The 22,945-nt window shown below is 38.5% G+C and overlaps 1 long non-coding RNA gene across 5 annotated transcripts in view; it reads left to right on the top strand.

The window, feature by feature from the left end:
- Positions 1-22,945, top strand: part of LOC131519791 (uncharacterized) — a 95,854-nt gene that overhangs the window by 10,115 nt on the left and 62,794 nt on the right. For 2 of the 5 annotated variants that reach the window (XR_009265795.1, XR_009265796.1), the window contains exons 3-4: positions 1,147-6,240; positions 21,287-21,577. This is a non-coding gene — a long non-coding RNA (uncharacterized LOC131519791). Of the gene's footprint in view, positions 1-1,146; positions 10,682-21,286; positions 21,578-22,945 lie in introns of those variants that run through there. The other 3 variants (XR_009265797.1, XR_009265794.1, XR_009265793.1) reach the window with 3 other exon arrangements.

Here is a 22,945-nt window from a genome sequence, read left to right as displayed (position 1 = left end):
CCTAAAACCCTTGGATTTTTTTTTTTTTTTACATTTATTTATTTAGAGAGAGAGAATGTGCGTGCATGTGGGAGGGGCAGAGAAAGAGGGAGAGAGAGAATCCCAAGCAGTCTCTGAAGAGCTTGATTTGGGGCTGAAACTCAGGAACTGTGAGATCTGAGCAGAAATCAAGAGTCCTGTGCTTAACCTGCTAAGCCACCCAGATGCCCTAACCCTTGGAATTTCTTAAGAGCAATGGGAGTAGCCTTTGTTATAATATTTGGTCTTTTGTCCTTTGTTCCTGAAATAGCTCCAGATCCTTAAAGGTGAAAGGAGTGTCTTGTTATTCATAACAAGCCCCTTTCAACCACACCTGAGTTTATGTTAATGTGGTAACTTTTGAAAAGGCTCTAAGGATGGGGGCTGGTTGCCAGGGGAAGCTACTGGATTAGAAGGTTGGAATTTTTAGTCCCACCCCCTATCTCTGGGGAGGGGAGAAGGGCTGGAGGTCACCAGTGGCCAATGATTTAGTCTGTCATGCCTGTGTATGAAGCCTCCATAAAAACTCAAAAGAACAGGTTTGGAGAGCTTCCTGGGTTGGCAAACACATGGAGATTTGGGGAAGGTGTTGCACCCAGAGAGAACATGGAAGCTCCATGCTCCTTCTCCCAAAACCTGCCCTGTGCATTTCTTACATATGGCTGTTCCTGAGTTACATTTCTTAATAATGAATTGGTAATCTAATAAGTAAAATGTTTTCCTGACTTCTGTGAGCTGCTTTAGCAAAGTAATTAAACTGGAGAAGGGGTTCGTGGAATTTCCAATTTATAGCCAGTAGGTCAGAAACACAGGTGACAACCTGGACTTGTGACTGGCATCATATGTGAGTGTGGGAGGGGATTTGTGAGCCTTTAACTTGTGAGATCCGGTGCTATCCCCAGGTAGATAGTGTCAGATCTGAGTGAAATTGTAGGACACCCAGCTGGTGCTGCAGAATTGCTTGATGTGAAGAAAACTCACACATCTGCTGTCAGAAGTAAAGTAGTGTGCAGATGGTCCCCAACTTACAGTGTTTAACTGATGATTTTTTGACTTTATAGTGGTATGAGATTAATATGCATTCACTATAAACTGTACTTCAAATTTTGAATTTTGTTCTTTTCCCAGGCTAGCAGTATGTGGCAGGATCCTCTTTTGTGATGTGGGTAGTGGCAATGAGCCACAGCTTCTAGCCAGCCATGATTGCAAAGGTAAACAACCAATACACTTATAACCATTCTGTTTTTCACTTTCAGTACAGTATTCAATAAATTACATAGATATTCAACACTTCATTATAGAACAGGCTTTGTGTTAGATGATTTGCCCAATGTAAGTGATCTGACCATGTTTAAGGTAGGCTAGGCTAGGGGGCGCCTGGGTGGCTCAGTCAGTTGAGTGTTTGACTCTTGATTTCAGCTCAGGTCATGATCTCAAAGTTCATAGGATTGAGCCCTGTATTAGGCTCTGTGCTGTCAGCACAGAGCCTGCATGGGATTCTCTCTCTCTCTCTCTCTCTCTCCTCTCCCTCTCCCTCTCCCTCTCACTCTCCCTCTCCCTCTCCCTCTCCCTCTCCCTCTCCCTCTCCCTCTCCCTCTCCCTCTCTCCCCCTCCCCTGCATTCTCTCTCTCACACAAAATAAATAAACTTTAAAATAATAATAAGTAGGCTAAGCTAAGCTAAGCTATGATGCTCAGTAGTTTAGGTGTATTAAATTCATTTTTGACATGGTATTTTCAGCACATGTAGCTTTATCAAGGTGTAACCCCATCATAAGTTAAGGAAGATACATAGTAGCAGAATATTGAGACTAGAGGAGAAACACATGGAAGTGAGTTTTCCTTAAATTGAGTCACTTAACTCCTTGGTAATTCAGTTTCTTCACTTGTAAAATGAGCATAGTAATATAGTATCTTATCCAAAATCCATGAGGACAGATATATCTGAGAATTTCTAAATTTTAAGATTTTAGAATGCTGTCATGGTACATATACCAGATATTATGAGATACCCTCACGGGGCTCTAGGGCAAATCAAACATTAATATTTCTGCATTGAAAGGTATTATGGTGGACAGACTCTTAAAGTGACCCCACACTCTCCACTTCCTGGTGTTTACTCGCTTATATGATCCTGTCCCTTCAAGTGTGGGTAGGACCTGTGACTTGCTTCTAACTGAAAGAATATGGCAAAGATGATAAGATGTATATGATTGCAAGTGCATGATTATGTGATTACGTTACATAGGATTGTAGTATCCGTCTTGCTGGAGTGTCAGTCTCCGTCTTTTCTTCTCCCTACCACTCATCCTTGCTGGCTTTGAGGAAGCAAATGGCCATGGTAGGGGATGCCACACAGCAATGAATATGACTTCTAAGCTGAGGGCAGCCTCCGACTTACAGGCAGCAAACAAAACAAAACACACACACACACACACACACACACACACACACCAAACTGAAGCCCTCAGTCCTACCACCTCAGGGAACTGAATTCTGCCAATAACATGAGTAAACTTGGAAGTGGATCCTTCCCTGTTAGAACCCAGTAGAGACTGCAGCCCCAGCTGACCTTGATAGAAGCCTTGTGAGATCCTCAGCAGAGAACCCAGCTTGGACTCCTGACCAATGGAAACTTAGAGATAGTAGGGGCGCCTGGGTGGTTTAGTCCGTTAAGTGTCTAACTTCGGCTCAGGTCGTGATCTCGCGGTTGGTGAGTTTAAGCCCCGTGTGGGCCTCTGTGTTGACAGCTCAGAGCCTGGAGCCTGCTTTAGATTCTGGTACTCCCTCTCTCTCTGACCCTCCCCCACTCACACTCTGTCTTCCTCCATCTCTCAAAAATAAATAAACATTAAAAAAAAAATTAGGGGCGCCTGGGTCGCTCAGTCAGTTAAGCATCCAACTTCAGCTCAGGTCATGATCTCACAGTTTATGAGTTCGAGCCCTGCATCAGGCTCTGTGCTGACAGCTCGCAGCCTGGAGCCTGCTTCGGATTCTGTGTCTCTTCTCTCTTTGCCCCTCCCCAACTTGTGCTCTCTCTCTCTCTCTCAAAAAACAAATACATGTAAAAAAAAAAAAAACTTTTTTAATAAAATAAAAAAAATTTAAAACTTAGAGATAGTAAATGTGTTGGTCTAAGTCACTAAATTTGTAGTAATATTGTTCCATAACAATAGGAAACTAATAAAGTTATGGATATTCATACTTTTTTCCTGATTTTTAATTTTTTAAATAAAAAACATTATAAGTAATCTAAATAGCCTCACATCTGTTCAGGACAAACTTTGCTACCAGGAGAGTTTGGGCAGCAAATATAGGAAAAGTCTGTTGGTTTTCAGGGTCTTTTGGGCTTCCAAATTAAGATAAGAGATCTTAGACTTGTACCATATAACCTTATAGGGTTGCTGGGCGATGGAAAAAAAAATACTGTGTTAAGGTTTTGGAACAGGACTTAGCACATAAGAAGTATTCCATAAACTATGATTGACTATTATTATGATTAGAATCAGAGCTCCTGGGACAGGTCAGCCTCTCTGCTGTTATTCCTTACAAGTTGCTTCTCAAGTTTCCCCATTTCTAACAGGAGGGCTTCTTAGTGGAGACCAGAAAGAGAGTTGGGGGAATAACTTCTGTTTATTGAGCCCCTGTTCTGGGGAGGTTTGGGCTGGGTGTTCAGCGAGCTATAATGTGAATTGCTTGTGAGTGAAAAGACATAGGGTCTGCTTGTGGCCTTACTGCTGAAGAGGTGCACAACCCTAGGGAAATGGCTTCTTGCTGAGTCTCAATTTCTTTTTTTTTAATTTTATTATTATTTTTTAAGTTTTTTATTTTGAGAGTGAGAGAGTGTGCAGGTGCATGAGTGCATGAGTTGGGGAGGGGAAGAGAGAGGTAGAGAGAGAACCCCAAGCAGGCTCCACTGTCAGCACAGAGCTTGATACAGACTCAATCTCAGGAACTTGGAGACCTGAACTGAGATCAAGAGTTGGACACCTAACCAACTGAGCCACCCAGGCACCCCTGAGTCTCAATTTCTTGATCTCTCAGATGGGGCTAGCTGATCCCTCCCACCTAAATATGTGAGAGGAGAGGTATGACAAGTGTACTTTAGACTGAAGGATTATTTTTGTTTTTAATGTCATTTGGAAAAGGGAAGAACATATGCAAGGTGTGCCTGACCTTTTCTTATATACACAAAGGAAATGCTCCCAACCCCAATATAAAACCTCACCTTCATCCCTGTGCAGAGCACAGAGGAGTGGCTCGTTTTTTGCCTAGTCTTCTGTGCAATGTGAATGGGGACTACAGGTCTCTACCTGCTCAGATCACCATACCTACCTTTGCATCCCCTATATTTTTTTAAGTTTGTTTATTTATTTATTTTGAGAGAGAGAGAGAGCACATGCGAGTGAGGGAAGGGCAGAGAGAGAGGGAGAGGGAGAATCCCAAGCAGGCTCCACACCATTAGTGCAGAGCTTGAACTCATGAACAGTGAGACCCTGGTCTGAGCCAAAATCAAGAATCGGATGCTTAACTGGCTGAGCCACCCAGCACCCCTGCATCCCCTATTTCTTACGCAGTTATGACCTGTACAGGATCTCTCTCTACTTCCTCCACTAGACTGTGGGTTCATGAGGGCAGTCCAGTGCCCTGCATGCACCTCAGTAAACATGGAATCAATGAAAACAGGAAAAGGAGTAAGGAGATTACCAGGTGAACAGGAGGGTAAGACACTTTCAACCTGGACACTCACTGTTGATTGTCCCAGGTATGGTCAGAATAGTCAAATTTGGATATATTTTGAGGGTTTAACCAATAGACTTGCTGAAGTATTGGAAATGAGGGAAAGAGAGAAATCAAGGCATTGTTCATTCATTCATTTTCAACTGATAATTATTGGCTATTGACTAGATACTAGGTACTATTTAAGATGCTTTAGGTGCAGAGCAAACAAGATGTTAAAGATCTCATGTTCTGATTGATGGAGGCAAGCAATAAACAAGCAAGATATTACAAAAGAATGTTAAGTTCTAAGAAGACAAAAGAGGACAATGTAACAGGTTATTAGGTAGGATATATTTGGCTGAAAACCCAATTCAGAATGGCGTGAACGTTAAGGGTTTTATGTCATGGGAAAACTCAGAGTAGGATTGTTCCACAGTTGGTTATTCGGTGGCTCGATGACATCATGGCTCCAGCTCAGCATCTCTGTGACTCTCAGGTTTTCTTCTCACACTTGTAAGATGATTCTACAGGTCTAAGCAATACCTCCTCGCACTAAGGTGTAGGCAGGGAAAATCTGTTTTTTCTCACATCTGTCTTTTAAGGGCATAGAAATCTTTGCCTAGAAGAACCCTCCAGCTCTATCCTTACTAAACCATCCTTGCCAAGGGGAATGAGACATCATCTTTGATGTAGATCAGTCATGATTTATCCCTTGGGGTTGGACATGGGCCTGACCACCCTTGTAGCATGTAGGTATTGGATACATGAACAAAATGATGATTCTGTTAGAGAGGGAATGACCATAAGCAACAAACACTGTCATCCAAAGAGGCAGGGAATAATTAGAAAGGGTAATGTGACCTCCCTAGAGATGGTAATGCTTGTTTGAGTCTTGTCAAGAAGTAGTTGTTAGTCTTAGGAAATCTGGGGACTAGCACTGAGTATAGGGTTTCTTTTTGGGGTGATGAAAATGTTCTGAAATTGATTGTGGTGATTTTTGCACAATTCTGTGAATATACTAGAATGTGTTAAATTATATACCTCAAGTGGGTGAATTATATGGCCTATGAATGATATCTCAAAGATGTTATTTTCTAAAAGAACAATAAATGCAATGCCTTGAGACTAGACAAACTTGGTATGAATCACAAAAATTGTTTGATTCACTGGGCCAGATTCAGTGGAGAATTCTCATAGCAAACTTTAGTTATAATTCATTCATTAACAAAGGGTATGAAACTCAATTTCAGAACTTTTATTTTATTATTATTATGTTTTTTGGTGTGAAAAGGTGATTTTATTAAAGCGTGGGGACAGGACCCATGGGCTGGAAGAGCTGCCTCAGAACTTTTAATAAAAGGTAGAGAAATACCCTGTATTTTCAGATGTGATATTCCCTGTTGGTGTTTTTTGTTTTTTGTTTTTCCCCAAGAATGCAGTTTTCCTAGGCTTCAAACCACTCAGCATGGATGGCCTCCAACAGACCTGCAGCCACTAGTAGGTGGGATCTTGTCTCATCCAAAGGGCTTCTTCTGTGGCTTATAGAGGGAGATGTTACATTCTCCTTACATGTAACATCTGGTCTACTAATTCAGATGATCATTTTCCATTGGATACAAGCTTCAATGATAGATATTACCCAGCTTAGTTTCTGTCTTTCTCTTTTGTGGCTGAGATTATTTTTGCTGTTCAGGGATTAGTTTTTGTTTGTTTGTTTTTGTTTTTGTTTCTTTTGGTCCTAACACAATTATAAGAAAACATGTTTAAAAAATCGCTTTAACATTATTGAAATATAGGGACGCCTGGGTGGCTCAGTCGGCTGAGTGTCCGACTTCGGCTTGGGTCATGATCTCATGGTTCGTGAGTTCAAGCCCCGCATTGGACTCTGTGCTGACAGCTTAGAGTCTGGAGCCTGCTTGTGATTCTGTGTCTTCCTCTCTCTCTCTGCCCCTCCCCAACTCCTGCTCTGTTTCTCTCAACAATAAATAAACATTAAAAAAAAAAAGTTTTAAATGGGAATGCAAGCTGGTACAGCCACTCTGGAAAACAGTATGGAGGTTCCTCAAAAAGTTAAAAATAGAACTACCCTACAGCCCAGCAATTGCACTACTAAGCATTTATCCAAGGGGTACAGGTGTGCTGTTTCGAAGGGACACATGCACCCCAATGTTTATAGCAGCACTATCGACAATAGCCAAAGTATGGAAAGAGCCCAAATGTCCACTGATGGATGAATGGATAAAGAAGATGTGGTATATATATGTACACAATAGAGTATTACTTGGCAATCAAAAAGAATGAAGTCTTGCCATTTGCAACTACGTGGATGGAACTGGAGGGTATTATGCTAAGTGAAATGAGTCCATCAGAGAAAGACAAAAATCGTTTGACTTCACTCATATGAGGACTTTAAGAGACAAAACAGATGAACATAAAAGGGAAGGGAAACAAAAATAATATAAAAACAGGGAGGGGGACAAAACAGAAGAGACTCATAAATATGGAGAATAAACTGAGGGTTACTGGAGGGGTTGTGGGAGGGGGGATGGGCTAAATGGGTAAGGGGCACTAAGGAATCTACTCCTGAAATCATTGTTGCACTATATGCTAACTAATTTGGATGTAAATTAAAAAAAATAAAACAAGTTAAAAAAAATTTTTTTTTGAAAACACTGTGCTCACCATTGATAGGAGTACAGTGCCTTGTACAGATGAGGAAGCTGATACAAGTGTTATGTAACTGTTCTTTGTGTTTAATAAATGGCAGCATGAGAATCTGAAAAAAGAATTTTTTTAAATTATTGAAATATAGTTGACATACAATGTTGTATTAGTTTCAGGTGTAAAACGCACTGATTCAACAATTCTATAGGAAAAGAAAGCATTTTTATCAGAGCCAGTGCTTTGCACCTTGCAGCTGGGCCTCTTCTAACACTGCAGAGGTGCAAATGAGCATTTACTAAGACCTGGCATTTGTCCAAAGCTGTGCAAGAGAGGGAGCTCAAGTCTATCTCCTAAACATAACTGAGGAACAAAAAGAAGGCCAGTGTTGCTGGAGTTCAGGGACAAAGAGATAGGCGGGACTGGATCATTTAGGGCCTTGACAGCTAACTGCAGTTGGGAGTCACTGGAAGTCTTGAAACAAGGACATGACAAGACCTGGAAGGTATTTTAAACAGATCTATTTAGAGCCATAAATTTGGGTAAAATACCTGCAACACGAGTAACTGAAGAAGACTAGTATCTAGAGTATAAAAAGTACTCCCACAAGATAAATATGATAAAAGCCAAAAAATGCAATTGGAAAATCAGCAAAATACCTGAGTCACCAGTTTCCCCAAAGAGGAAATCCAGATGGTCAATAAACATGTAAAAAATGTTCAGTCTCATTAATCAACCAGGAAAATATGCTAAAACCACACACACACACACAGACAAATACCCATATAAGCCACCAGATTGTTAAAAGTAGAAAAAAAGAATCTGATATTATCAAAGACCTTTGACAGTGGTAATGCAAACATTATGTAGGGAGACAGTGGAGAGCACCAGGGACTCAGGATAGAGTGTTCATAATTAAAAGCCAGACAGAGGAAGGGGTGGGTCCTCAAAAGGAGATTGAGAAGGAGCAGCCAGTGAGAAAGGAGGGGAACAGAAGAGTGTGGCTTTAGGAAATCTTAGAGAGGAAAGTGTTTCAAAGAGATACTGCTCAGAGATCAATTATGATTTAGATGGAGAACAAATCATTAGATTTGGCAAGGTGAAGATGGGTGGCAGGTTTGATAAGGGATGTTTTGTGGAGGAAGCAGCTGATTGACTTTACCCAGCCACACTGGGGAGTTGAATGCTCAGGGGCCACCATTTAGTTTGTTCACTTTCTTCTTTTTTACGGTTTGTCTCAAAAAATATCAAGAGACATATTGTTGACCACCAATTCTTTATAAAGCAGTGCACGTATGCCTTCTTACATGTAGCTAGCTGGTATCAGAACTAAATCCATCATACCCTTTCCAGTCTGAGTTACAAAATAGTGATAATCTAAAAAAAAAAAAAAAAAAAAGAGTTCTCCTGAAGCACTGGATTTTAATAATGAGCAGAACAAAAAGTCCTCTAGTACTTCTCCTTATACCACATATATGCCTAGAACTGACTCATTTTCTAGACATTTGTGATTAGTGGCATCATACAACTCTAAATAGAATATTTGCTAGCATGAACACAGAACAGTAATTCCTCTTTCACATTAAATGCCATTGACATTATATGATGCCAAATGCACTGACATGGAATTTTGCCAGCAGCTTGTTTTGCTTTCTCTGAGCACATTTTCAAGAACTTTCTAGCTGGCTTTTACAAACCTTTTGACAACAGTGAGAACCACCTGGTTTAGTAAATAAGGAATGCAGCTCTGAATGAAATATTGGTAGTTTTGGTCTGTTTCTGACTTTAGCAAAAAGAATTATTAAATTCTGTACTAAATTGTTTTGTTGTAGTAGTAAAAAATTTAATTGATTTACCGGAGGTCACAATGTTATGCTAGAAATTGAGATGAAGGCATCATTAACTTCATGCCAAAACCTGACAAAGTTTCTTAGAAGATAGATAGCACAGTGTCAAAAAAAATAACTGCATTGCTGATTTTCAGATATTCACCTTTACACTTCTATCCATATATTTTTTTACTTGTTTCTGTGAAATTACCACGTTGGTCTCCTTCTAAAAATGGGCATCCTGTTCATTTTTTATATTTATGCCATTATGAACTTTAATATTTACATTGCTATTTTCATCATTAAATTTTTGCTTTAGTGCTTCCCGAGTTCTTGATAACATTTATTTAAACATTGGAGATATAAGACCACACAGTAGTAACCACACAAAACTTAAAGTGTGAAAATATTTTAAATCGAGATGAACTGCACCTGATAACTGAATATTAGTGGAGACAAATTGCCAAACACAGTTCTTATAGTTCATGTGGTATGCCAAAAATGGTATAATCACAAAGAATGTAGCAGGACTTATTATTATTATTTGAAGACAATAGTATAAAGTTAATATTTTTCCTTTTGGGGGGTAACTCACTCAAAAGTAAAGAACAGAATAAGAAAAACTATGAGGCAAATCCTTAAGTTACAAAATAAGTGGATGGGAGTGAGAGTATGGGAGGTTGTTAAGAGTGCAGATTTTAGAAAGATCTTATTAGATTTAGGGTTTCAGATTGGATTGGGGTCAGGGTTAGGGTTAAATAGCAAAATATACTACTTAAAAGTTAAGGACATAGCTTAAATCTCTTGTATAGAGCCTAAATCTTTCATTTCAAAGGTAGGAATGCAATTCACAGGTTGGTTGCAGGAGCTTCCCTGGATCCACATGGCTTCAAGAATCAGAGAAAGTGCAGCAACATATGTATCACATAGACAAGTTGTACCTTCAGAAAACAGTCTTTGTCTGTGACACTTGGGGAGAAGAGAGACTGCACTGTGAATATCCCTGTATAGCCTATCTCCATTTGCTGGGGAAAAGTTAAGGTCAAGCAAAATACTGGGTCATAAGCAAAATTCTTGTTGGTTTGGAAAACAGTAGATAGCCAGAGTAACAGGAAGCTGCCTGAATGGGCAGGAAGCCAGGAAGAACCGTGTAGGCCTGAGGAAGTGTTCCTATAGCAACACAATTGTTGTGCGTACCAACCCTTGGAATGGCAGCTATGTGGACAAGCTGAACCTGGGACACTCTTAAGCCAAAACCCAAGGAAGGCTGAAGTGGTCTTGGCTACTGACAGAAATAGAAACAAACATTATCTGGAGGAGAGCTCTCCAAGTTCGGTTCAGAGGACTCCCACAGATTATGACTAAGCACTGAACTCAGAAACAAGATTACCAAATACACAAGAAGGCAATAACCATGAGTAAGAGTCAGCAGAAACAAACTATCAATTTAGATCCCCCAAAGATTTCAAATATTGGAATTATAGTTTTATATATATATATATAGTATAAATAAAACATATGTATAAATAAAACATATATAAATATGTATAAATAAAATATATGTATTTATATATTTTTGAGGGACACCTGGGTGGCTCAGTCCTTTAAGCATCTGACTTCAGCTCAGGTCATGATCTCACGGTCATGAGTTTGAGCCCTGCATTGGCTCTCTGCTGTCAGCACAGAGCCTGTTTCAGATCCTCTGTCCCCCTCTCTCTGCCCTTCCCCTGTTCTTGTGTGCACGTGCTCTCTCAAAAATAAAACATTTTTAAAAAAGCAGCTGTGTGAACTGTTTAAATAAAGCATGTAATTTAAAAAGTGATCATTCAATTAAAAACATCCAGGAATGAACAGAAACATTTTGGGAACAATTCAAAAGAAACCAGAAATAAAAAATACAGTTGTTGGCAGCAAAAACAAATAAGCAAACAAATAATAAACTGTGAAGAGATTAACTAGATTACTCAAGTGGGAGTTTATGAACCAGAAGATCTGTCTGAAGATCTGATCCTGAATGTAGTAAAGAGAAACAAGGAAATGGAAAATGTGAATAAAAAAAAAAAAAAAAAGGTTAGAAGATATGGAAGATGGAATGATAAGATCTAATACTTAGAGTTCCACATAGAAAGAATGAGAAAGGAGGAGAAGCAATATATAGAGATAATGGCTGTGAATTTTTTTCTAGAACTGATGAAAAACCATAAATCCACAGATCTTAAAAGCAAAGGGAAAAAATTAAAAATATAATTCAAGAAAAAAAAATCATAGAAATAAAAAGATATTGGAGTCTGAAAATATAAAAGGGCAAATACTATTTTACAAAAATAGTCCCACATGGTCAATACCAACATATGTCCTCATAAAATTATTAGATTTCAAAAATTAGCATTCTTTGAAAGTGAAAGAAAATAAATCACTTATAATGAGGAAAACAGGCTGACTTCACATTTTCCACAATATTCATTCCTGGAAGACATTGTAGATAGAGCAATACAGACAAAATCCTCAAGGAAAGAGATGTGACCCAGGAATTATATATCCAGTCAAACTGTTGCTGAAGTATAAAGGTAAACACTTCTGAAAACACAAGATCCTAGGGATAATGTTTCCGTTGACTCATTTGAAGATTCTGCCAGTGAACAATTTTTTATCAAACAATAGATAACTAGAAAGCATAAGGTAGGTAACATTAAGGAATGCTGATAAATAGGATTAAAACTAAAAAACAAATATGGGTATTATATTTACAAAACAAAGATAAACATTAAGAAAGATAATATAATTAACTAAAATTGGGAAGTTTTGGAGAAGAAAGGGAGGTGGAATGATGAGGCAAACTACTAATTAATTGTTGCTTAAAATTGGGCATTTATAATCCTGTCTAAAGAAAGATTAGACCTTGACAAAAATATCAAGTCATAATTATCAGAAGAATTGCATGTCATAGGGGCACTTGTACCCCAATGTTTATAGCAGCACTCTCAACAATAGCCAAATTATGGAAAGAGCCTAAATGTCCATCAACTGATGAATGGATAAAAAAATTGTGGTTTATATACACAATGGAGTACTACGTGGCAATGAGAAAGAATGAAATATGGCCCTTTGTAGCAACATGGATGGAACTGGAGAGTGTTATGCTAAGTGAAATAAGCCATACAGAGAAAGACAGATACCATATGGTTTCACTCTTATGTGGATCCTGAGAAACTTAACAGAAACCCATGGGGGAGGGGAAAGAAAAAAAAAAAAAGAGGTTAGAGTGGTAGAGAGCCAAAGCATAAGAGACTCTTAAAAACTGAGAACAAACTGAGGGTTGATGGGGGGTGGGTGATGGGTATTGAGCAGGGCACCTTTTGGGATGAGCACTGGATGTTGTATGGAAACCAATTTGACAATAAACTTCATATATTGAAAAAAAAAAAAAGAATTTCATGTATAACCAAGCAAAATACCACACAGGAAATAATTTTTTTTTTTTTAACATTTTTTTAAAATTTATTTTTGGGACAGAGAGAGACAGAGCATGAACGGGGGAGGGGCAGAGAGAGAGGGAGACACAGAATGGGAAACAGGCTCCAGGCTCCGAGCCATCAGCCCAGAGCCCGACGCGGGGCTCGAACTCACGGACCGCGAGATCGTGACCTGGCTGAAGTCGGACGCTTAACCGTCTGCGCCACTCAGGCGCCCCAATAATTTTTTTACCTTAAAAGCATGAATGATACCACAATATAACAACTAAACAGTCATGGCATTCTTATGACTAAATAATTGTAATAATTATACTTATAATATAATTGTAAATAATTGTAATAATTATAAATGAGTTAAACTCATCCTGTAAAAGGGAAGAGTCAGATTGGATACAAAATAAAAGTAATTCTACACTGTAAAGAAAGAGAAACTTAAAACTGAAAGAAAAAAAGCATTAAATAAGACAAGTGTACTTCATATGCAAAAGGGTGCAATTGACAGAGATAAGAACTAGGGATACCTAGGGGCACCTGGGTGGCTCAGTCAGCTGGGCGTCCAACTTCAGCTCAGGTCATGATCTCACGGTTGGTGAGTTCGAGCCTCATGTCAGGCTCTGTGTTGACAGCTCAGGGCCTGGAGCCTGTTTCAGATTCTGTGTCTCCCTCTCTCTCTCTGCTCCTCTCCTGCTCATGTTCCATCTCTCTCTCAAAAATAAATAAAGATTACGGGGCGCCTGGGTGGCGCAGTCGGTTAAGCGTCCGACTTCAGCCAGGTCACGATCTCGCGGTCCGTGAGTTCGAGCCCCGCGTCAGGCTCTGGGCTGATGGCTCGGAGCCTGGAGCCTGTTTCCGATTCTGTGTCTCCCTCTCTCTGCCCCTCCCCCATTCATGCTCTGTCTCTCTCTGTCCCAAAAATAAATAAAAATAAATAAATAAATAAAAAAAAAAATAAAGATTAAAAAAAATAAATAAAAAAAAAAGAGTTAGGGATATCTATGTACATATGACATAGCATCAGTATAAGCATAGTCCTTAAAGCAAAAGTTAAGTTCTACACAGAGAAGTAGACAGAAGCACATTAATGGCAGGGTACTTCAATTCATCCCCCAAGTCTATGACAGATTAAATATACAAAGAAACAAATAAGGATATCATGGACTTAAATAACATAATATAGTAGAGTTATTAATCAATTTTGTGATTCTGAAAACAGAGAATATATCTCATATTTTCCCAATTAAACAGGAAACCTTAATAAAGTCCAAAAACAAACAAACAAAAGCCAAACAGTACAGACAACTTTCTCTAGAAGCAATAAAATAAAACTAGAAGGCAATAGCATAACAAGGAAACAAAAGCCCCACTTGGAAAATAAAATATCTTGAGTTAAACAGCTCTTGGGCCCAAGGGAAAAATGGAATTGCAGACTATTTGGATAAAACAGTAATAAAAACATTACATATCAGAATTTATGTGTTACTGCTAAACGAGTGTTCAGAGGAAAATAATTTAAATATTTTTATAGTATATCACAATTTGGTTAGAATAGCTAGGGATTGTACTAGGGGATTTCAGAAACCTACTACATACATAAATATCCTATTTAATAAGCAAAAATCACTGGCAACAAAATTATAATCCAAAACTCAATGGAGTTCTAGAAATCAAAGTGTCTTTCAAACTCTTACGATGTCAAAACAAAAATATGAGTCTGGATATTAACAAGGCAAGTATTTATTAAGGGGGACTATTGCAATAGAGAGATACTCAAAACCTAAGCGAGAAACATCTCTGAGAAGGCATGGGCAAGCAAAACTTTTATATGCACAGACCAGGAGACAGGTGACTGTGGAAAGAGGAAGGGGGATACTAAAATTGCAAGGAGGGTGGGTCTTGAACTTAATGAACTGTGTCAAATATTGCAAAAGCAGAAAGATCAAGGTAGGAAATTTTAGTTGGTGGTTAGGCACATGGGGTGGAATTTACATCTGAGACGGAGCAAGCAATTACAGTGCAGAAAGTTTGCATAAAGGTCAGGGTCTAACTGTCCTTTAGCAAACTAACGTTATGTCAAGCATTAAGTTTGACCAGTTTTGTCACTGGCTATCAGTGCCTGCTTAAATGATTTTGTTTTTTAAGTGGATATAAATTGCATATGTATCAGGTCATGTTGATGCAAACATATCCTAGACTATAGCTCTATAAATGTTCCAAAGTAGGTCTTATCCACCGGTCATTAAATTACAAAGCAGCTAGAATATTTCACCATATTAACTAATAAGAAAGAATGAAGCATCCAAATGAAATTAAAGATCAGCAAAATAAATCTAAGAAAGCAGAGAAGATTAAAAAGATAAAAGTAGAAACTACTTAATTATAAAATAAAAATGGTAGAATTAAATAACCCAAGAGCTGGTTGCTTGAAAAAAGAAAAAAAAAACTTTTAAGTATGTTAATTAAGAAAAAAAGCACAAATATACATGATGCAATGATTTGGAAATTCTAGGTAAAATGGGTTTGTTTTAAGAAACTATAATATACCCAGGGTGCCTGAGTGGCTCAATCAATTAAGCATCTGACTCTTGGTTTTGGCTCAGGTTATCATCTCATGGTTCATGAGATTGAGTCCCACATTGGGCTCTGCACTGACAGCATGGAGCCTACTTGGGGTCCTCTCTCTCTCTCTCTCTCTCTCTCTCTCTCTCTCTCTGCCCCTCCCCATGCTCTCACTCACTTGCTCTCAAAATAAATAAATAAACCTTAAAAAAAAGAAAGTAGCTGTAATATGCCAAACTGATCTGAAAATAAACTGAAAGTCTAAGCAAATTAATTACTTAAAAGAAAGTATAAAGAGCTATCCCACACACAAAAAAACACTTTTTATAGGCTGTTACACTGCAACCTTAAAGGATAGATAATTCCAAAATTATTTAAGGTATTCCAGCACACAGAGAAAGAAGAAACCTTCCAAGTTCTTTATATGAAACAATAATTTAGATACTAAATCTGACAAAGACTATAAGGAAAGGAAATGCCCATTAATTTCACTTATTGATGAAATAATACTAAATAAAATATTAGGACATGGAATCATGCAATATCTTAAAAGAACAGTATGACAGAATGGGTTTATTTCAGGAATACAAAGGTGATTAAATATTAGGACATACATTTTATGAATAGATACAAAGAATATCAACTACAGACTTTGAAACAGGATTTGATAAAAACTTAAAATCTACTTTTGAATCAAAATGTTTATAAAAGAATAAGAATAGAATATACTACCTTAACATAAATCTATTTTAATGCCCAAGACAGCTTCTGTTTGATAGAAAAATATTAGAAGCACTCCCATTAACAAAAAGTTTAAAAAATGACTACTATTTCCACTAACGTTTTCCTAGCTAATGCAATTATCTTTATAATTTGGGGGAAAATTAGAAGTTAAAAAATATTGGAAATAAGTATGCTGCTCCCATTCAACATTGCACTAGAGGTTCCAGCCAAAGCAATTAGGCAAGAAAATAAAATAAAAGGCATCTAGATTAAAAAAGAAGTAAAACTATTTCTATCTGCAGATGACATAGTTTTATATATATAGAAAGTCCTAGAGAATCTACAAATCCATGGGGGCTAATAAATGAGTATAGCAATGTTTCAGAGATACAGCATCAATATACAAAGATAATTGTATTTTTATGCATTAGTAATAACAATCCAAAATTGAAGAAAATACTTCCATTTACAATAGTATTAAAAAGAACAAGAAAGTTAATATAAATTTAACAAAAGAAGTGAATGGCTCATAGTTAAAAAATAAAACATCATTGAAAGAAATTAAAGAAGACTGGAAATTGAACAAACAGTCATGTTTATAGATTGGAATACCTAATGTTAAGATGACACTACTCCCCCACATTAACCTACAATACAATGCCTGTCAAAATTCCAATCGCCTTTTTGCAGAAATGGAGAAGCTGGTCCTCAAGTTCATATACAATTGCAGGGGGCCTTATAGAGCTAAAACATCTTGAAAAAGAAGCACAATATTCCAGTTATAAAAATAAGTAAGATAGGGGCGCCTGGGTGGCTCAGTTGGTTAAGTGTCTGACTTCAGCTGAAGTCATGATCTTGTGGCTCATGAGTTCGAGTTCCACATTGGGCTCTGTGCTGACAGCTCAGAGCCTGGAGCCTGCTTCAGATTCTGTGTCTCCCTCTCTCTCTCCCCCTTCCCCGCTCATACTCTGTCTGTCTGTCTGTCTCAAAAATAAACATTAAAAAAATAAATAAGGTATAGGGATATAATGAACAGCATAGGGAATATAGTCAATAACACTGTTACAATTTTATATGGTGACCAACTTATTATGGTGACTATTTTGTATATAAATATCAAATCATGTTATACAGGGGCGCCTGGGTGGCGCAGTCGGTTAAGCGTCCGACTTCAGCCAGGTCACGATCTCGCGGTCCATGAGTTCGAGCCCCGCGTCAGGCTCTGGGCTGATGGCTCGGAGCCTGGAGCCTGTTTCCGATTCTGTGTCTCCCTCTCTCTCTGCCCCTCCCCCGTTCATGCTCTGTCTCTCTCTGTCCCAAAAAAAAAAAAAAAAAAAAAAAATCATGTTATACACCTGAAACTAATACAACATTGTATGTCAATGATTTTTTCAATAAAAAAGACTTTCAGATGTATAACAAAAGAAAAAGTTCAAAGTTTGAACACACAATTCTCCATTTGAAAACTTACTTTAAAGCTCCAGTATTCAAGGCTATGTGGTACTAGCATAAGGATACACATACAGATGAATGGAATGAACTGAGAGTCCAGAAAAAAACCCATACACTTATGGTAAAATGATTTTCAATAAGAGTGTCAAGACAATTCAATGGGGGGAAAGAATAGTCTTTAATGAATAGTTCTGTGACAATTGGAATCTACAAACAAATGAATTTAGAACTTAAGTACCACCCACTATACACAAAAATTAATTGAAACCGGATTAATACCTAGATGTAAGGGCTAAAGCTATAAGAAAACATAGATATAGATCTTTGTGACCTTGCATTAGTCAATGGTTTCTTAGATATGGCACCAAAAGCATAAGCAACAAAAGAAAAAAATAGATAAATTGGACTTCATTAAAATTAGAAATTTTTGTGCTTCCAGGACATTACCTAGAAAGTGAAAAGACAACCAAAGAATGGGATAAAGTGTTTTCAAGTCACATTTTAAAAAAATTCTGCAGGGGAAGAGTTACCATAAAGTAAGTCAAAAGGTAATGGCTACTTGAGGAAATTCATTTTATATTTGTATCACAAAGGGCTAATTTTCCTAATATAAAAGAGCACCTACAATAACTAAAGGAAAAAACAACCCAATAAAAATTGGACAAATCATATGACCAGATTATTCACAGAAAAGGTAATACAAATGATTTAAACATAAAAAAAAAGAGTAAACTTCTTTCACAACAGAATGCTAGTTAATGTCCTGCTAAGTGATCATTTTTGAGATGTTTGATTAGCAGAGAAAATAATTTGATAATAATGTATTGTGTGGCTGAGCCTATGGGGAAGTAGGCACTCTAATTTCCATGAGAGGATGAATTGCCCCCATGAAGAGAGATTTTGGCAGTAACTTTAAAAGTTACAAATTCACATACCTTTTGACCCAACAGTTCTGTTTCTAGGAATTTGTCCTACAGATAGATTCAAATGTGTATGAACTAACATTTGTACAAAGTTATTTATTAAGATCTTAGTAGTTTAAAAAAGAAAACTTCTTTAGGTCCATTTGAGAATTCTCTGCAGCTGTATAAGAGAATGAGACTACTCTGTGTACTGAAATGGAAGGCTGCCATAGACATACTGTTGCATGTGTGTAACAAGTAAGGTGCAGAAGACTATAGCCTAAACCACTTGTCTAAAATGATCAGTGGTGTGTGTATGTGTGCGTGTGTTTTCTTATATGTTGTAAAATATCTCTGGGGGCTCCTGAGTGGCTCAGTCGATTAGGCGTCTGACTTTGGCTCAGGTCATGGTCTTGCGGTCTGTGAGTTTGAGCCCCGCGTTGGGCTCTGTGCTGACAGCTCAGAGCCTGGAGCCTGCTTCAGATTCTGTGTCTCCCTCTCTCTGCCCGTCCCCTGCTCACTCTCTATCTCTCTCTCAAAAATAGATAAAGATTAAAAAAAAATTTTTTTAAAATAAAGTATCTCTGGAAGTATACATAACAAACTGACCAGTATTGGCTAGGGGATGTGGTTGTGGTGAGACTTTTTACTGTTTATCCTTTGACCTTTTTCAATTTTATGTTTTAAGTAATCTCTACACCCAAGGTGGGTCTCAAACTCACAATCCCTGAGATCAAGGGTCATGTGCTCTACCGACTGAGCCAGCCAGGTGCCCCAACTGTTTTCAATTTTGAATCATGAAAATCATAATCTATTTTTAAAATAATGAACTAAGAATATAAGAGGATTTCTGTAAAATTAAGTAATGAATCTTTAAAAAAATTTTTTTTTAATGTTCATTTTTGAGAGTGTGATAGAGCATGAATGGGGGAGGGGGAGAGGTGGGGTGGGGAGGGACATAGAATCTGAAGCAGTCAGGCTCCAGGCTCTAAGCTGTTAGCACCGAGCCTGACTTGGGGCTAGAACCCACGAACCATGAGATCACGACCTGAGCCAAACTCAGACGCTTAACTGACTGAACCACCCAGGTGCCCCCAAGAAGTAATTAATCTTAACCTCACATTTATGAACTATGTGTGAACAAAATTACCTCTTTGCTTTTTCCCCCTGAAATGGCCAACTTTTTTTGAATATTTGATAAACCACCACTAGTTGACTACTCTTTGAGCAATTCTGTCCTAGAACATTAAACGTTAAGATCCCAAAGAGTCCACCACAGATGGACTCAGGATCTGTCTATATTGCCTTAGGACTAAGTATTATATTCTTATACCAGAAATTAAATGGGATCTTATTTAGAGAAATTTAGTTCTTAATTCAATTCAGTAAATATTTGTTGAAAACCCATTATGTAATGTAACTTGTTATGGAGAGATGAATGTATCATGGCTGCCATTCTTAAGAAGCCCACAACCGTGCTAAAATACCAAACTATACTTAGCCATATAAAATACATTCCAAAGATCCTAGCAACACCATGGCAACTGGTTAAAATAGCCTTCTTATAACACCTCTGTGCCTAAGTTTACATCTGAGAAGATATACATAAAATTGTTATTAGCAATTACCTCTGTTGGGTGGGGTTAGTAGGAAGCAGATCAGGACTTGTAAGTTTTTAAATATTAAGAAAATGAAGATGGTGGGATCATGAGTGATTTCATTTAGTTTTAGGATTTTTGTTTTTCAAATGTAAACATAGGAGCAAATCAAGAGTTTTAAAAAAAACAAATAGAAGGGGTGCCTCGGTTGCTCAGTCAGTTTAAAGTCCAACTCTTGATGTTGGCTCAGGTTATGATCTCGCGGTTTGTGGGTTCAAGTCCCACATTGGGCTCTCTGCAAAGCCCACTTTGGATCCTCTGTCTTCCTCTCTCTCTCTGCCCCTTCCCCATTCATGTGCTTGCTCTCTCTCTTCCCTCTCTCAAAAATAAATAAATATTAAAAAAACACATAAAATTATTTCTTCCCATAATGAAAACAAATTCTTATATACTGCTTTTCCAACTACCTTCACTTAACAGTATCAAAACTTGGCACTTTGTGTTTTCCTTGACCCTTGATAAATTAAGAATAAGTTTGTCTTAAGAAGAATGTATAATATTTCAAAGGATGAGATCATCAACCAAAATGTGAAACCTAGACACTGAATTTATTGTTTACTTAAGTAAGGGAAGGCTATGCTGATCAGACACAGTCTCACTGAGCAAAGCAAATACAGGTTTTATGGGAAATTTTATTTGGGGAGGTATTGGTTACTGAGGAAGGAGTAGCTGAAAATCAGCCTTAGAGACATGGGTTATAGAAGCATGTTTCCTGTTCCTGAGGTGTGTTTACTGAAGTTGTCACTTATCAGTTAAATAGTTTTTAAAACCAGCTTTGGTGTTTGTTACCATGGCTATAAAAATATCCGTCTTTTCCTAGGTTCCTGGGGATATTTTTTTATTCTTAAAAAATAAGTTATATCTCTTTTTGCCTGCCCTGGATTTAAAAACTAGAGGTTATCTTACACTAAAAGGAAACAATTTCCTTAGTCTAACCATAATTTGTTATTAAAAGGTCTTAATATAGTGTATTCATTTCCTATTGCCAGTGTAACAGATTACTGCATATTTAGTGGTTTGAACAACAAGAATTTACTGTTTTATAGTTCGGTGGGTTAGAAATCTGACACAGGCCTCACTAGGCTAAAACTAAGGTGTCGGAAAGGCTGCATTCCTTCTGGTCTCAGGGGAAGATGCTGTTTCGTTTTCCAGCTTCTAGAGGTTGCCTACATTCCTTGCCTCACCGCCCCCTTCCTCCTCCTCCAAAGCCAGCAACATAGCATTCCTTTGACTCTGCTTCCGTTGTCACATATTTCTCTGATCCTTCCTTCTACCTCTCTCTTTCCCTTATAGGGACTTTTATGATCACATTGCATCCAACTGGACAATCCAGGACATTCTCCCCAAATCTGGTTGAAGGGAGGTCCAAGACTGGTATGGTAGCTGAACACCACCACCAACTGACCCTTCTGTCTTGCTGTATACCATAGTTGGCAATGACCGGTCAGACTCCAGAATCATGCATGTGTTCCAGGCAAGAAGCATGAAATGGAAGAGGCGGTACCAGAAATAGTATTCAGCTTACATTTCATTTGCCAGAACTGAGTTATAGGACCACCTCTAATGGCAAGGACATCTGAGAAGGTAAGTTAGCTTTCTTACATCTCTAAAAAGGAAAGGAAAATGGAGATCCGTGTTGGAACAAGGGATAGATGCGCTAACCTACCAGAATGACTGCAAGAACTAGATGAACTTAACAAAGAACTTTGTCCGGTTACTGAAGAGCAGGGACCAGGTGCTAGAATTTTAGTGGACGACTTGCTACAAGTGTTATGTAATACCTGGTAACAGGTATTAGGTGTGGCTTCCACTCTCCTCCACTCCTCAGGGCTGAGTCACAAGAGATGAGGGCAAACCTGGTGCAGACAGTTTCACCTTAGGACAGCCACCCCATCTGTTCCCTCCCAGTGTTACCCGTGTGTAATCCCCTGCTTGTTACATAGTCTCTTCAGGAGCAAATGCCAAGTCACATGCCTCCCAGTGCAGCTGCAACCCATCAGTGAGATTTCACAATGAATGCTTCTGTAAACCAGGTGCAATCTGACCTGCTAACATTCCACGTTTATCTTACTTTGCTACATTCTGGAGAGCTGAGTGGCAAGAAGGCAAATCTAAGGTCATATCCCCAGGGTCCCTTGGTCTGATGTAGGAGTTCAGACCAGCTGAAACTCCTTTTCTTGCAGGAACCAAGTACCTAAAAAAAAAATCATCCCTTTCTTCCTTTCCAATTCAGAATCAGTTGAAAGAGATACAGAATCAGACAAATGAAGGTCAAACTATCAGCTTCATAAAGCTGACTGGAAGACACGGCCAAGTGGGCACTCTCACACTTTTCCCAGAGTTATCCAGTAGTCACTGGCGCAGTTGAACAACACAGTCTTCCCAGTGGAATAAAGTCCCAGGAGAGGAAAGCTGACACACTGTCTGCAAAACACTGGACTAGAGAGGGTGGGGGAAGGGCTGAGCTGTTTATTCTCCCCAGCTTCCCTAGGGAGGAGTAAATGAGGGGTGGAGAGAAGCTCAGTAATTCTCAGTTTTCCAGGAAGTTTGAGGTCACCAGGGAACAAATGAGCAGCCAGGTTAGAAAACCGTTTTCGTCTAGTTCAAATTACTGCATATGGAAACACAAGGGGTGGAGAGAACTCTTCTTCCCTATAGCTAGGAAAGTTCATTTTGTGTTTGTGTGTGCGTTGTTTTTCTTCTTTTTTCCTAATGTTTATTTCTGAGAGAGAGAGAGAGAGAGGAGAGAGAGAGAGAGAGAGAGAGAGCGCGAGAGAGAGAGAATGAGTGGGGGAGGGGCAGAGAAGAGGGACAGAGGATCTGAGATCTGAAGCTGGTTCCTCGCTGACAGCAGAGAGCCAGATTTAGGGCTCAAACTCATGAACTGTGAGATCATGACCTGAGCTAAGATGCTCAACTGACTGAGCCACCCAGGTGCCCCTGTTGTTTTTC

Source organism: Neofelis nebulosa, chromosome 8 (genome assembly GCF_028018385.1).
Source record: "Neofelis nebulosa isolate mNeoNeb1 chromosome 8, mNeoNeb1.pri, whole genome shotgun sequence".
Taxonomy (NCBI): Eukaryota; Metazoa; Chordata; class Mammalia; order Carnivora; family Felidae; genus Neofelis; species Neofelis nebulosa.
This window is presented reverse-complemented; position numbering and strand designations above follow the sequence as displayed.